Source organism: Fukomys damarensis, unplaced genomic scaffold, assembly GCF_012274545.1.
Source record: "Fukomys damarensis isolate Sample0158 unplaced genomic scaffold, DMR_v1.0_HiC HiC_scaffold_14, whole genome shotgun sequence".
NCBI lineage: Eukaryota > Metazoa > Chordata > Mammalia > Rodentia > Bathyergidae > Fukomys > Fukomys damarensis.
The window spans coordinates 46,406,589-46,420,886 of NW_022900926.1; the positions used below are offsets into that span (position 1 = coordinate 46,406,589).

Sequence of the window (14,298 nt, forward strand, 5' to 3'; positions counted from 1 at the left end):
CAGGGAGATAGATCTTTCTGAAATGGGAAGGGAATCAAGAGATGGAAGGAGGGGATGGAGAAGGAATTAGGATGTATCATGTCCACGCACCGACTGCACACAAGGAATGCAAACATTATGTAATGCACACATGTAATAATACAATTTTAAAAATAATTAGAAAAATGATACTCTTTATTTTAAAAGCAGTTTGCAGATTCATAGGGTAGCTTAGATCAGACCAGTTACAAAAAAATTCTTTTTCCTCTCTTTAAACAACATTGTCTATCCTTGATTTCAATTTCTCTAACACTTCTACCAAGGTCCTCAAAATTTAAAAGAAATTGGCCAGTAAAGATTATTACCAAATATAGCTAATGTAGATTTACCAAATTATTAGAGCTGAGAAAGGGTCAGTACAACAGTTCTTGTAGAACTGTTCAGTAATATCTGGGAATGCTTAGATTCTCGCATCATATTTTGTTTAATGTAAAACATCACAAATTCTGTTACATTACACCTGAGAATGCTTTTTCTTCTACATTGTTCTTTCTAGAGCTTGTGTGCCTGGTGGCTGTGGTGCTGTGGGCAACTTGGCACTGTATTTAGACATTGAGTTGATGTTACTTACCTGAAGTTACCTAATTCAGGAAGCTTGAATCTAAACATAAATGTTGTTACAGAGCTAGATAATTCTATATTTCTAATTCTAACTTGGAGTCCACTGTGTAGTGCCTTTCATGAAATCAAATAATAATGAAAATAATAATTACATTCACTAGGAAAAAATAATTTTCTAATCACACTAGAAACAGCCAGTAAAAATGGCCTTCATAGAAGGTAGCTCTTTTGTCATTTGCCAGATATTTGTTGAGCAAGGCTGCCTATGTAAAAGTTGGAGGATTGGAACACATTGCTTTATTTTCTGTTCTCATTTAACATAGATGAGATTTCTCAGTTGCTTTGATTGGCAGAGTTGATGACGGCTAAGTTAGGTAAAAGTTGGCAAATGTCATGTGCTAAGAAATCACTTGGGAAGCGTGTTGGATGAGAAGTTTTCAGTTTCCTGGTGAGCAGCTACACCCAAAGGCAGCATTAGCAATAAAGTGCTTGACCTTCTCAGTGGCATGCTGCCACCCTTCCCCACAGGTCCTCTGGCCACCATCCCAAAGTGGTGGCATCAAGCCAGTCGTAAATTAGCCAAAGAATTATTTTTCTGTAGTTTTGGCTCCTTGTAACTCAAGCATTCTTAGTCATAAGGAATTTCTTCTCAATTTCTGGGAAGGCTGCTCATTTAACCCATCTTTTCCTCTTTTCTTGTTCTTGCCAGTTATGGGTTCCAGCAGAAACAAAGAAACTTGTTTCTAAGACAGAGAGGAACACACACAAACTACATTTACATTTTGTTTTGGTACGGGGGATTGAACTCGGATCCTTGTGCTTGCAAGGCAGGCCACCAAACCACTGAGCTGAATCCCCAGCCCTGCACTTACATTCTTAATTAAACAAGGTCCTATACGTGCTAAATTTGAATACTCTTTCATTTTGTAAAAAGTGGAAGTTCCTCAAAACATTTTTAATGAAAGAAAGAAATATTAAATACCATGCACCTATTATTTTTATTTAAATCTAAATTAAAGACTGATAGATTGGTCATTAAAGGGAAAACTTCCACAGTATTTTTAATAGATTCTAAGTCCAATTAGACGGCTTAGTCATTTGCCTAAAGGAAGTACTTTTGCTTTTTACAGATAAAGCATCTAAGGAGTTGCTGCCCAAAGACCATTTAGCTTTTAATTATCCTGTCCATATACATCAAAGATTGTTGCAACTCTGGTCCCAGTGTCTAACTCTTCATATAATGAGAGAGAAGCTCAGTATCTTAGCACACAGGTGTTGTGGTAGCTGTGCTCTCTTAATTGGTTTAATTGACCTTGCAGTCTGTTGAAAGTGGATCAGGAGATGAACCTGAATCTCTTGGGAGCCTCTGAGCTGCCCAGCTTTTCCTGATTCCTCTCAGATACTTATGAACAGACTTGGAGCCAGGTAATCTCAGTGAAGCGTTCCCCTCATTCATTTCTTGCCAAATTACCTTTATTTTCCTCCTACTTAGGAAATGGGGTCAGAAGGCTGGTTACTACCTAGCATTAGCTCTCATTACATGTAAAAGTTTCAGAAAAGTAAAATTTCAGTAAGATTTGTCCCCAGTTCCTCCAAGCTAAGTGATCTAGAGCTCTTCAGTATTCATTTTACTAAAGACCAATAGCCAAATTACCCCACCACCTTTCTGTGTTTAAATATTCTTAAGCATCCTGCTGCTATTGCTCTCATTATTTGTATTCCACCTCCCATTTCCCCTAAAATTTCCATTTTCCATGGCAGTACAGGAGCCAAAAATAGGTATCATTCCTTTTGAGAGTTACATACATAACTTTTCATTGAAGGGAGAATCTCATTTATCAGAATTTCCTTGCTTGGCTTTAGTTTTGCAGATCCCCTTCTGATATTATTTGCATCTGTTTTGGTCTTTGATTTCTAATCAACTGCAAAGGAGTTAGGTCCAATTACCAACTACATTTGATTGATTCTCTTCCAGACTACGTGGAGTCTGGTTTTCTCTTGTGAATTCTGTTTGTGGAGGCTTTAGTACATGGTCAGTGTCTTGCCTTGCTTGCCACTACTGTGCCCAACCATGAGTGTACAGTGTCCATTCTCTGGGGACCCACACTACCTAAGGGAATTGTCCTCTGTCAGTGGTGCAATGAAAAATGTATCTGTGATCCCTGTCTTTTCTAACATGTTGTTAGGAGGAGGGGTTTTCAGTGTTCGTCAGTTCTCTCAAATCACCTCATCAAAGCTAAGTAAAAACAGAAGACCTGTTATAGACCTGTAAGTGTAAGGCAAGCCTTTTGGCTCTAATTCCCAACTGGACTGAAGCTCCTGGGCTTTTCCTGCAAGTATATCCTGGAGCTTCTGCTGCATAGTAATTCCATCAGTTTTATTTTTTGGGTCAGTTTAAAGTTTCTGCAAAATTGGAAGGTTGCCAGTCAAAATAGCCTTGGTTCCCTTCATGCTTGTGAGATGATCGCTGGGCCAGCTGCTCCCAAGGAGTGAAGGAGTTACAAGGCAGCAGCGGGCTGAAGTGCTCTCAGTAGACAGAGGCTGGCAGAGACTGTGAGCATTGCCAAATGGCCTAGTGAGCATGGGAAGGAGGTAGTTAATATCACAGCATTGACCAACAAATAAAACATGGCACTAACTGTATTTAGGCCAATGCATTTTTTAATATGATCTGGGATAACTTGGGTTATTTTCCTACTTCGGAAGTTTAAATTATTAGGACCGAGAGATCATTGGAAATGCTATTCTTGGAAAGTAGATACCTTAGCACTGTGTATGTACATATGTGGGATAAATGTTCAGAGTATGTCTCCAGACAGCTGTAGTATCTCTCACCACTGCTTCCTGGCCTTGCCCGTATGCAACAGTACTAATGCTTAGTACTCACCCCAGAAATTTGGAGTTATTGGAATGGGATATGGCTGCAGCATTAGAGTTTTGAAAGGTCCCCTGGGTGACTCAAGTATGCAGCCCAGATTGAGAACTACTGATCTAGAAGGTATAAAATTTTAAAATGTTGTTTCTGCCAGTAAGAGAATCACAGTATGCTGGAAAGTCAAAGCAACATTGCATAGAAGCGAAATGGTGTAAGAAGGAAATAACAGCATAAAATTATGTAAGAAATGCTAAGTTTTTTTTAATACTTAGGCCAGAATTTAAATAACAGTGGGTGAATTAAATGAGAGTTTTATTGAGAGTTTTATTGAGTTTATTGGTACATTGTAAGTATACAATACAGTTACATTCATTACTGATTCATTGAGAGTTTTATTGAGTTTATTGGTACATTGTAAGTATACAATACAGTTACATTCATTACTGGGATCTTGTACCTTTACTTGACAGGTCTTGATTCTCATTTTTTCCCCTTGTCTCTGCCCTCCCTTCACCCCCTCCTCCCCTCCCCATTTACAAATACTTTATTTCCATTTTTTCATTTTCTCATATTTTTTTCTTTTCCCTTATTCCCTTTCCCCTACCCTACCCTTCCTGCTTTCTCATTGAGAGTTTTGATAGAAAATAATGGCTGAGGCAGAAAGAAAATGATAGCACTGAATGCTTTTGTTCCCTCTCTGTGCACCCCCAACCTCTCTAAAACGTCAAGGGATCTTTCTTTCTAAAGGCCTTAATCCATGTGGATGGGAACAATAGGATTGATACAATCTGAGCAAACTGTTGGAAGCTGAAAGGTAAAAGATTTCATAGGCTTGGAAAAACAGAATCCAGAATGGACAGCCAAAAACTGGACTAATTTACATCATAGAAGTATCAAAGTCTCAAAAATTGGCAATGTCTAGTACTGCAGATGGGGTGTAGGGCTGTAAAATAAGGAACATTGCTTGAAAGTCTTTGAAGAAGCCCTCAGATCTCTAGTTTCCTTTCCCTACCTGGCAGAGTCCAAGGAATTTTTGTAGGGGAGCAGTTAAAAACATCTGTACGCATGGAGGCTGGAACATGTAACCTTTATTCTGTATGGATACCTGCTCAGCCAACACTTGGTGCTTTAGAAGAATGGGGGGATGAATACTGGGGGACATTTAGCAGTTGCTGCTATGCTTACATGCCTTGGTACTTGCTATAATAGTATAATAACATTGATAATGATGGTGATATTAATGGTAGCAGGAAACTCAAATAGTGCTTTTTACATTCCCAGGACTGTTCTGAGAGAACTTTACATAATTAGCTGACCTAATCCTCACAGTCCTATGGTGTTAGTTCTCTTCTAATTCCACTTTTCAGGTATAGAAACTGAGGCATAAAGAGGCTAAATAACTTCCCCAAGGTTTTTCACTGGAACTGGTAGGCCTGAGATCTTATTTTCTATGATTAAATCTGATGTGGTGGGTAATTTTCAGAAGAAATCTATTTCTTATTAATGGTTTTCATTGTATTGATTTTGTATTTTCTTTGAAAAAAAATCTTACTGATTTAATATATATATATATATATGCTTGACAAATACAAAAAGTTTTATAGAATTTTTTTGTTTATAGAAATTTGAATATCATTAGAATATAAATAATTTAGCATTTAATAATTTAGTTTTTTTGCGTTTAAGAATCACATCTATTTTGATTACTGTCACAGAAGGTGACCAGTAAATGATCAAACTGGCAGTCTAGTATGTAACTATAAGGATGAAGAGGAAACTAGGGGTGAGGTGAAGTTTTCTGGTGGGTGCTTGTGACCGCTGTACTGTTGGAGGAACATTTTGTCTACCTGAGAACTGATGCGCATGTAATCTGTGGTGGTATAGAGAAGATGACAAAGAATCAGTCAGAGAGCAGTGATAGGATTCCTGATTCTTCAGAAGTTGAAACAAATGGGGGAAAAGAAAGGATCTAGGATAATATTGAGGGTTGAAATTTGAATGAAGGGTAGACTGAAACACTTGTGTTGAGTGTAGCAGTTAGGCTATTGATAGTTTGCTGATTTAAATAAAAGCAATTTGTATGAAAAAGTGGAGTCAGGAATAGATGAAAAGCAGATATGATGAAATCTTGTACTATCATACAGAATAAATATAGATTTCTTTAATTTTGGAACATTGGGTTATATTCTATGCCCCCGTTTATTTTAGCAGGCCATCTGTTTTGGACCAAATCAGCAGCTTCATGATGTTTTCTGGTTTTTTCCTGACCTTTTGTTTAAAAATGGATCTGACATTTGTTTTAAAAAAAGTCTATATTCACTTTATTTCAAGTGAAACTCATCCTTTTGCATCTGTTTTATTACTTTCAGATCAGTGTAGAAACTTTTCTGCTTGCATGTTTTACCTATGGAGACTTTGAAGTTGTGCTTACCTCTTGGATCCTGCTTATGAGTCCTCAAAACACCAAAATCTCAGAGTTGTCCAGTTCTGTGGGTTATGCTTGGAGCTGCTCTCCTCACTGTCCCTACTGTCACTGTCATAGTTCATGCCCTCATCACTTTTGACCTCAATGAATGTTTTTATGTTCTTTATAGTTTAATTTCTATATACATAAATGACATTAATTTTCCCAAAATACAGCTCCTATCAGCACTTTTGTGCTTAAAAATCACTCCCAAATTGAATAGTGAAATCCAGTTTTCTTAGCTTTGTATTTAAGATCAGAATGATCTGGCTCCAACTTTTGTTTCTAGCTTCGGGTCCCCTCTCCCCCATATTCTTGCCTGCATCTACACCACCCACCAAGGCACCTCATCTTGCCTCTCTATCTTTATTGCACTATGTCTGTCTCTGTTTGAAGTCCAGCCAGTGTTTTCAGGCCTAGCATATGTTCTTCACAGCCTTTGCCACCTCAAATTCCTCCCAGCTGTTCTCTATTCCTTCTGTCTAGCGCTGCATCTATAACTCATTACACTGCTTTCCCACTGCCTACTAACTTCAATGTAAAGCTTTTGCCCTTTATCTCATATGTGATGCTCATAGTAGTGTCGTACACAATTCATTGAACAAATGAAAGAATGGAAGCCAGTTGTTATGATTTAGAGCAAATAAAGGGAATAAAGTGATGACCCATTTAACTGATATAATAAATATATTTCATGCATTTTCAACTTTTTGGCTTTCATGAGCTATGAGGAGTGAATTGTCTTCAGCTGCATATAATATATTCATATAATTAATGTATATAAGTACAGCATCCCTTTAAAATTAAATTTTTATATAACATTTAAAAAGGAGGGCAACAAACAAAACTGTGATATTTTACCTTGCTTTTATAAAACTAATGAATCATTGTCTCTGGTTGTATGGAAGGGGTTGAAATTTTTAGAGTTTTTGAGAAATTTTTTCACATAATTTTATTTTTCTTGTGCCTCACCTTTGAAAATACTTCTTCACAAATGTATATACTGCCAAAAAGTGATGTCATAAATAAGGCATGATTGTGAAGTGTTTTTCTCTGGAAAGGTTGGTCTCACCAAAGTCTAGTAAAGAGACATGATCTATTTTTTGATTTGAATGTCTGATTGCCACACTGTACATTGCAAAAATTAACAAATAAGCAACCATTTATTTTTCTAGTCTTAGTGACATTGTATATGTAATTATAACAGTACCATGTGCAAAAACCTATTGGATACATTTTTGTACTGCGTATACCACAGCTGCTAAAAAATTTGTTACTAGTAATCATTGTGTGTTATTTGTCAAGGTACACAAATGCATCTAAGATCTAATACATGTGGTTGTTGATTCAACTAACTATATGCAGCACAGGAGCTGGACTTAGCCTCGTACTGCACCCTCCCCTGTGCTGTTCCATTGTCTCCTATGCAGTCCATGCTCAAGCACTGTGCAGTTGAATCATGAAAAGCACTGCTCAAAATGACATTATGGTGCAGTCTTGAGGGCTTTCATCACTAGCTGTCCAGGTCTGCCTGTGGCTCATGGCTGTAGGTTGGATGTGCCTGGTGTATTGTGTATTATTAGTGAGTGACTTCTAGTGGAATTATCCAAAGCAGCTGTGAGCTTTAAGGACCTTGCTTAGTGTGTATTAGTTGATTAACTTTGTGACTTTTTTTGTTTGTTTGTTTTTTGCTTAGAAATCTCTCAATTTAACAACTCAGTTTTTTGGTTGTGTCTTAGATGTTTCAGTGAGCAGAAATCTTTTTGTGAACTATGTGAGATGTCACTGTTGTGCTGTTTTTGACAGGCTTGTTAAGCATTGGCCGCGGGTATAAATGTATTTACTCATGCATGGATTCATGTACATTTTATCCAAGATTAATGTGGGCAAACCTCAATATGTTTTCCACCCAGTAGAACATTAGTTAGATAACATTAGTGGATTCCCAAGCCTGATTAATGATTTCTAGCAATTACTTTTTTCTTTCTGATAAATTCTGTTGATGCACTTTTCTGATTTTGCTTTTATTTATTCATTGGTGTGTGAACCAGAAAAGTGCTGTAAACAGGTAATTATATTGTAGAAGTGATGTGTAGGTTTTGTTATAATTGATTTTAGAGGAAGAAATATCTAGAACTAGCATAGGAAATTACTACAAGTTATAAAAATTATAAAACATTTCAGATTTAGAAAAGAGTAATGCAATTGACTTTTGAAAACCAATTTGCTTTTCTTTTGTCCAAACATCAATCATTTGGGGCTTATATTATACTCTTCTGGGGACCGTATAAAAGATCATAATCATGGAGTGTTCAGTTCTGCCTGTAGAGGCCCTGAGTTAGTTCTGATAGCAGTGAGACTGACAGATATTTTAAAGACAGCAGACATATTTAGCAAAATGCTTATTTTCTGTTTAAAACTGATTCTGCATTCTCTTGAACTTTATTTTATTAATAGCTCTTCAGTTTGCGCATAGAATTGGTTTACTGTCAGCCTTCTCCTGTTTACAAAGGGGAAAGCTCATTTACTTTTAATACTTCTTTGTCATGTTGTTCTACTTGCTTCGGAAAAGGCCACCAACCTATTTAGACAGGGAAGTTGAGACTATTTATAAAGCGAGGCAGGTTAATGGAAATTGACAGCTTGGTAATGTCCTCCTTGCTGATGACGCACATGGGTTTTAGATGATATTGGCGTACTGTTTTCACTTGTACTCAGGAATCAGCTGGATGAATTTGTGTGCTTTGAGCTTTGCTATTGACGTAGGTACTGGTACAGATGTGTTTTAGGAAACGTCTCATTTCCATATAAATGAAGGAAGATTAAAAGGAAAAAAGGAGATGGCTGGCCCTTAAATTCCAGCTGGTATCACAAGGATGATGCATATATTTTTTTCGTCTTTATGGAAGGACAGCTTTGGTTATGTTCAACAACTATGAAGTAGATATAGGCTTATGCAAAAATACTTTCCATATTCATCCTTTTTGAAATCTGTTTTTTTAGCATCATCTACATGTACATTTATATGAAAAATTATATTTTAGTGTGTATTTCTCTCAATTTTAATTTTAATCTCTTAATAAGTTCCTTTCTTTTTGGTGGGGCTAGAGACTGAGCCAATGGCCTTGCTTCATGTGAGACAAATGCTGTACTGCTAAAACACACTCCCAACCTCTCAATAAGTTTTAGATATGTCTACTTAAGAAATTTATGAGCAGGGCGTGGTAGCACATTCCTGTAGTTACAGCACTTGGAATTTTGGAAGTTTGAGGCCAGCCTGGGCTATATAGTGAGTTCAAGTCCAGCCTGGAGTACATAGTGAGAACTTGTCTCACACAAACCAATAAACCAACCAACCAACCAAACAACCAGCCAACAAACAATTTATGAAATCACATCAATAATCTTGCCAATTTGCCTTTTGTATTTATACTGGGGATCTAACTCCAACTCCGGCCCTTGCAGTTGTAAAACGGGTGGTGGAACCACTGAGCCAAATCCCAGCCCTCAGTTTGCTTTTCATAAAAGGTAGAGCTAAGCCTGGGGTTTTAGGGCACAGAGCACAGAGCTCAGTGGTCAGATGTTGATTTGCCCAGTAGTAACTTAGCAGTAGAGCACTTGGCCTAACATGCATGACGCCCTTGTTCAATCCCCAGCACCAGGAAAAGCATGAAAAACAGCAGAAAGGGTCGAAAGACCAAATAGATTCTTTCAGTTTTTACATGACAAAATTGTAGTTTTTTCTCTTTTTTTTTTTCAAACAGATATGATAAATATCAGTGTTTTTCAAATTTCACTTGAGAGTTTAATCTTAGTTGTAATAGTACACATTCTCTAAAACTTTATACATCATAATTGTTTACATTCATTTTCATTCACAAATAAAGTGATTTCAAATCATATTGACCATGCTCTGAAATAAACTTCAGCTTGTATTTCATGTCAAAGCACCAGCTGTTGGTTTATGACTAGTTATAATATGCTTTATGTGGGCCCACTGCCCTTATCACAGCCAGTGCAGGACAGTTCCTGGAGATGTGTAGGGTTTTGGGAATGCTGGGTTGGTTGTGTGCTGTCATGTTCATGTTTTTAGCCTTTGTAGATCATTCAAGTGTTAAAGTGAGTAGTACATAGCTCAGGGACCAGATACTGGTTTGCTCAAGTACCCTTGAGGGGAGCCACAGCTTGACTGCTTGATTGCTTGCTTGACCGGGACTGTCAGCCCATTGGCATCCCCAGCCCTTATTTCTATGCAGTAGTGGATTTCTGGGGGCACGTGTAGTTCCAGTCCTTCGACTGATTGCATAATCTCCAGGCCTCTGCAGATACACAGCTGCTGCAGCAGGATTTGTTCTTCAGTCCTGGAGGAGTTGGCTGTGATTTTCACCTTGTTTTCAACTGCTGGGTGTTTCCTTTTTGGAAGGTTAGCAGTGGCCAAGCCTCTTGCTTATAGCTCCACTCTGTTCAGAGGGAAAGCTTGGGCTTTTGTGTGATGGTGCAAATGAGATCCTCCATTCCTGTTCAGGGTCTTTCCAATGGATCACTGTGGTACTCAGGTTTCTGACTCTAGGCCAGATACCTGGGGCAATAACTTAAAAGGATGAAATATTTATTTTGGGTAATAATTTCAGAAGTTTTAATTTAGGGTCAGGAGGTTCCATTGCCTTTAGGACTGTGGTGGCACAGTATATCATGGTGGTGGGAGAGCACTGGGAAGGAAGACTGTTCACCTTATGGTGGCTTGGAAGCAAAGAGCGAAAAGGCCAAGGTCCTAATGGCTCCCTGTTGACCTCACTTCCTTCCACTAGGCCCCCCTCCTGAAGGCACTACTACCTTCAAATAACCGCAAGCTGGTGACCAAGCCTTCAGCATATGGACATTTGAAGGACATAAAAGATTCAAACCACAACAAACAGATTTTGACTTGTAGTTTAGAAATTACCTGTTACAGACCTACCATCCTGGCTGAACCACATTCCCTACCTTACCCTTCACCCTAGATAGAAAGAGAGTGTTTCTTATTGAGTGTTTCGGGGTGCCAAAGGTATCTGCTAGTTGGGTTGGATTGAAGCTGGGGATGAACAGGTTGCAGTGGGTGGGTGGCCTTGAAGATCATGCAAAGTTCCCAGTATCTCTGCTTGCCAGTTGTCAAGGGGTCCTTAGCTCTCACGTGCCTTCAACGGACAACGGTTAAATCCTGTTGATTCTGTCTGTAGTGTTTCTCAAATTTGTTCTTTTTTTAACTTTCCTCACCAATACCCTTATAATAACACTTTATATGCTTATAATGGTTTGGTTTGTGGTTTGCAAAGCATACATATGTCTCGTTTGAGCCTTAGATCACCCTAATCTCCTTCTCCTCTCCTTCCTCCCACTTCTTCCATATTTTGGACCATATATGTATATATTTTAAGTCCCCAACTTACAAGCTAGTTTTGTTCCAGAAGAACATTATGATTCTTTCATAAGTCCAACAAAGTGAGTCTTACACATCTTTGCCACAAATATACCATGTAAAGCATTAAAAAAAAACCCAAAACAAATGTGAAGCCCATTAGTACCTGCAAAAGTTTGCAACTCAAATTTTTATAAGTTGGGGATTTACTATATGTGTGTGTGTGTGTGTGTGTATGTATGCATATGTAGTTTATAATAATTATATATATATCTTTTATAATATTTTGTACATTTTTGTAGTGTATAATGATCAAATTTCTCATAGGGACTTAGTACATGTACACAGTACAACACAATCTCCAACTTTATCTCATTTCCCTCCCTTCTTTCTTCCCTCCTTCCATCTCTGTTCCCTCCCTATATGTTAAAGCTCTCTTGCTGTTTCCTATTTTTTATTTTGCTCTTTATGTGTATTTTCGGTTTCTCATATAAGAGAAACCATGTGATAGTTAAGCTTGCATGTCTGATTAACTGTACCTATCATTATGGACTCAAGGTTTATCCATTTTTCTACAGTGACTAAAATTTATCCTTCCTTATATCAGAATATACTTTGTTGTACATAAATACCACATTTTCTTCATCCATTTATCTGTTGGTGGATATAAGGCCACTTCCAAAATTAAACTATTATGAGTTGTGCCTGCTGTAAATGTAGGTATGCACGTATCACTGTAATATGATGTCTTTAATTCTTTGGGGAAGATACGTAGGAGTGGAAGAGCTGGGTTGAATGGAATTTCTAATTTTGGTTTTTAGAGGAATCTTCATACTGATTTCCATAGTTATACTAATATATACTCCCACCAACAATGAAGAAGGGTTTCTTTTCCTCATAGCCTCACCAGCATTTATTATTTGATTTCTTGAAGATAGCCATTCTTTCTGGAGATGTAATCTCAGTATTGTTTTAATTTCCATTTTATTAATGGCCAGTGATGTTGAGCATTTTTCAAGATTGGCCATTTAGACTTCTTTTTCTTAAAAATCTCTGTTCATGTCAATTTCCCATTATTTAATTGGGTCTTTTTATTTTGGGGGTCTATTTGTTGCATTCTTTATATATTCTAGATAGTAGTCCTTTGTCTGAGGAGTAACTGTCCACAAATTTTTTCCCACTTTATAGGTTGTCTCTTCACTCTGTTGGTGGTTTCCTTTGCTGTGGAGAAGCTTTTTAATTTGATTTGATCCCATTTGTTGATTCTTGGTATTCTTTATTGTACAACTGAAAGTCTATTCAGAAAGTTCTTGTCTATGTACTAAAGAATTTTACATATTTTGTCTTCTGGTAGATTGAGTGTTTCTGCTTTAATATTTAGATTTTTTACCTATTTTGACTTTAGTTTAGTACTTGGAGAGAGATATGGGTCTAGGTTGAGTCTTCAACATCTGGATAACTAGTTTTCCCAGAAACATTTATTAAAAAGGCTATCTTTCTTTCAGCAGCAGTTTTTGACACTTTGTCAAAGATCAGGTAATTGAGTGTGCCCGGAATTGTTTCATTTACAGTGGTTCCTCTGTTCATGAACTTAATTTTTTCCACAATTGGGTTGGAAACTGAATTGGCTGAAAGCTAAATAAAAAATTAATTGGTTAGGTTCAGGGTTGACCTTATGGAGAAATTTGATTCAGTTCTCATCCAATTCAATTGCAATCAGAATAATGGAAAAATTTTAGTTTGTGAACCAAGGCACCATGGTATCCCTGTATTATTTTTAATAATCAGTGATAGTGTGTTATACACACTCAAGTACATAATGTGTAAATGTTTTTTCCATTGGGTAAAAACAGATTATATTAAGTTATATTTTCTACTGGACCAGAATCAAGCCTTTGATGGTGACAAGAGGTGATTTGGGTTTGATGTTATTCTTTGGAAGATCTACCTAAAAAATTAGAAATGTTTGAGACATCTTGCTTTCTTATCATAACCTCAGCTTGCTCCTTCTTGATCTACAAGTCACTCATTAAAGGTACTATCTTTATTTTTAATGCTTACTTTTCAAATAATGATATTATCTTTATTATCTAATTTGTGACAAACAGCCTTTTTTTTTGTTCATCTTAAAGTATAGTAATTTTATTCTAGTGTTTCATATTTTTAGCAGTCTCTAATCTGACAATTACTGATAGTAACTGAATTTCTTGGCAAACAAAAGACCCAACTTTTATACATCCAAATCACTTTTATTTTACTCTTTTAAGATTTCTTTTACAATTTACTAAAAAAAAAGAAAAAAAATTAAAAATGCCTGCTTAACTTTAAGAGCATCACAATTAGATGTAATTCAGCTTTGACAATTACATTATAATTAGAATCACTTGTTGCCTATAAAATTGATATTGTCAGTAGGAGATTTTAGTTGAATCTGATCTGATTTGAGGACTTTTTCCTTAAACTTCCTTTATATATATTTAACTGTTTTCCTTCCCCTTAACTTCTCTCTCTTTTTAAAAAATAAAAGTGGAGTGTATAAAACAAGTTGACACTTTACTACCAGTAATATTTTACTTCTGTCCACAAGTTTGGAGCTTCTTTACTACCTCTTCAAAGTAGAAATATATATTTCTTGGGCTGGGGATTTGGCTCAGTGGTTTTGGCAGCTGCTTTGCTCGCACAAGGATCCAAGTTTGATCCTCCATACCCCCCCAAAAAAATAATAATAAAGGTAGAAATATATATTTCTGTAGTCATTGTTATCTTTTTTTACAGAGTAACTGCTACCTTGTATGTAATTAATTATTGCATCAAAGTTTGAAGCGAGCCTTTCAAAAATATATTCTCAATTGAGTTTTCTTGATCATTTAAGAAAATCACTTTATTTTTAAAGAGACTTTTAATTCATCGTTGGTAACTAAATCACTTTATATGGAAATTTAAATTAATTCTCATTTACTTTAG

The 14,298-nt window shown here is 36.6% G+C and overlaps 1 protein-coding gene across 3 annotated transcripts in view; it reads left to right on the plus strand.

Annotated features, from left to right (window-relative positions):
* The window catches only part of Bckdhb (branched chain keto acid dehydrogenase E1 subunit beta), a 176,802-nt gene that overhangs the window by 17,991 nt on the left and 144,513 nt on the right, over positions 1-14,298 (plus strand). The window lies entirely within an intron of this gene.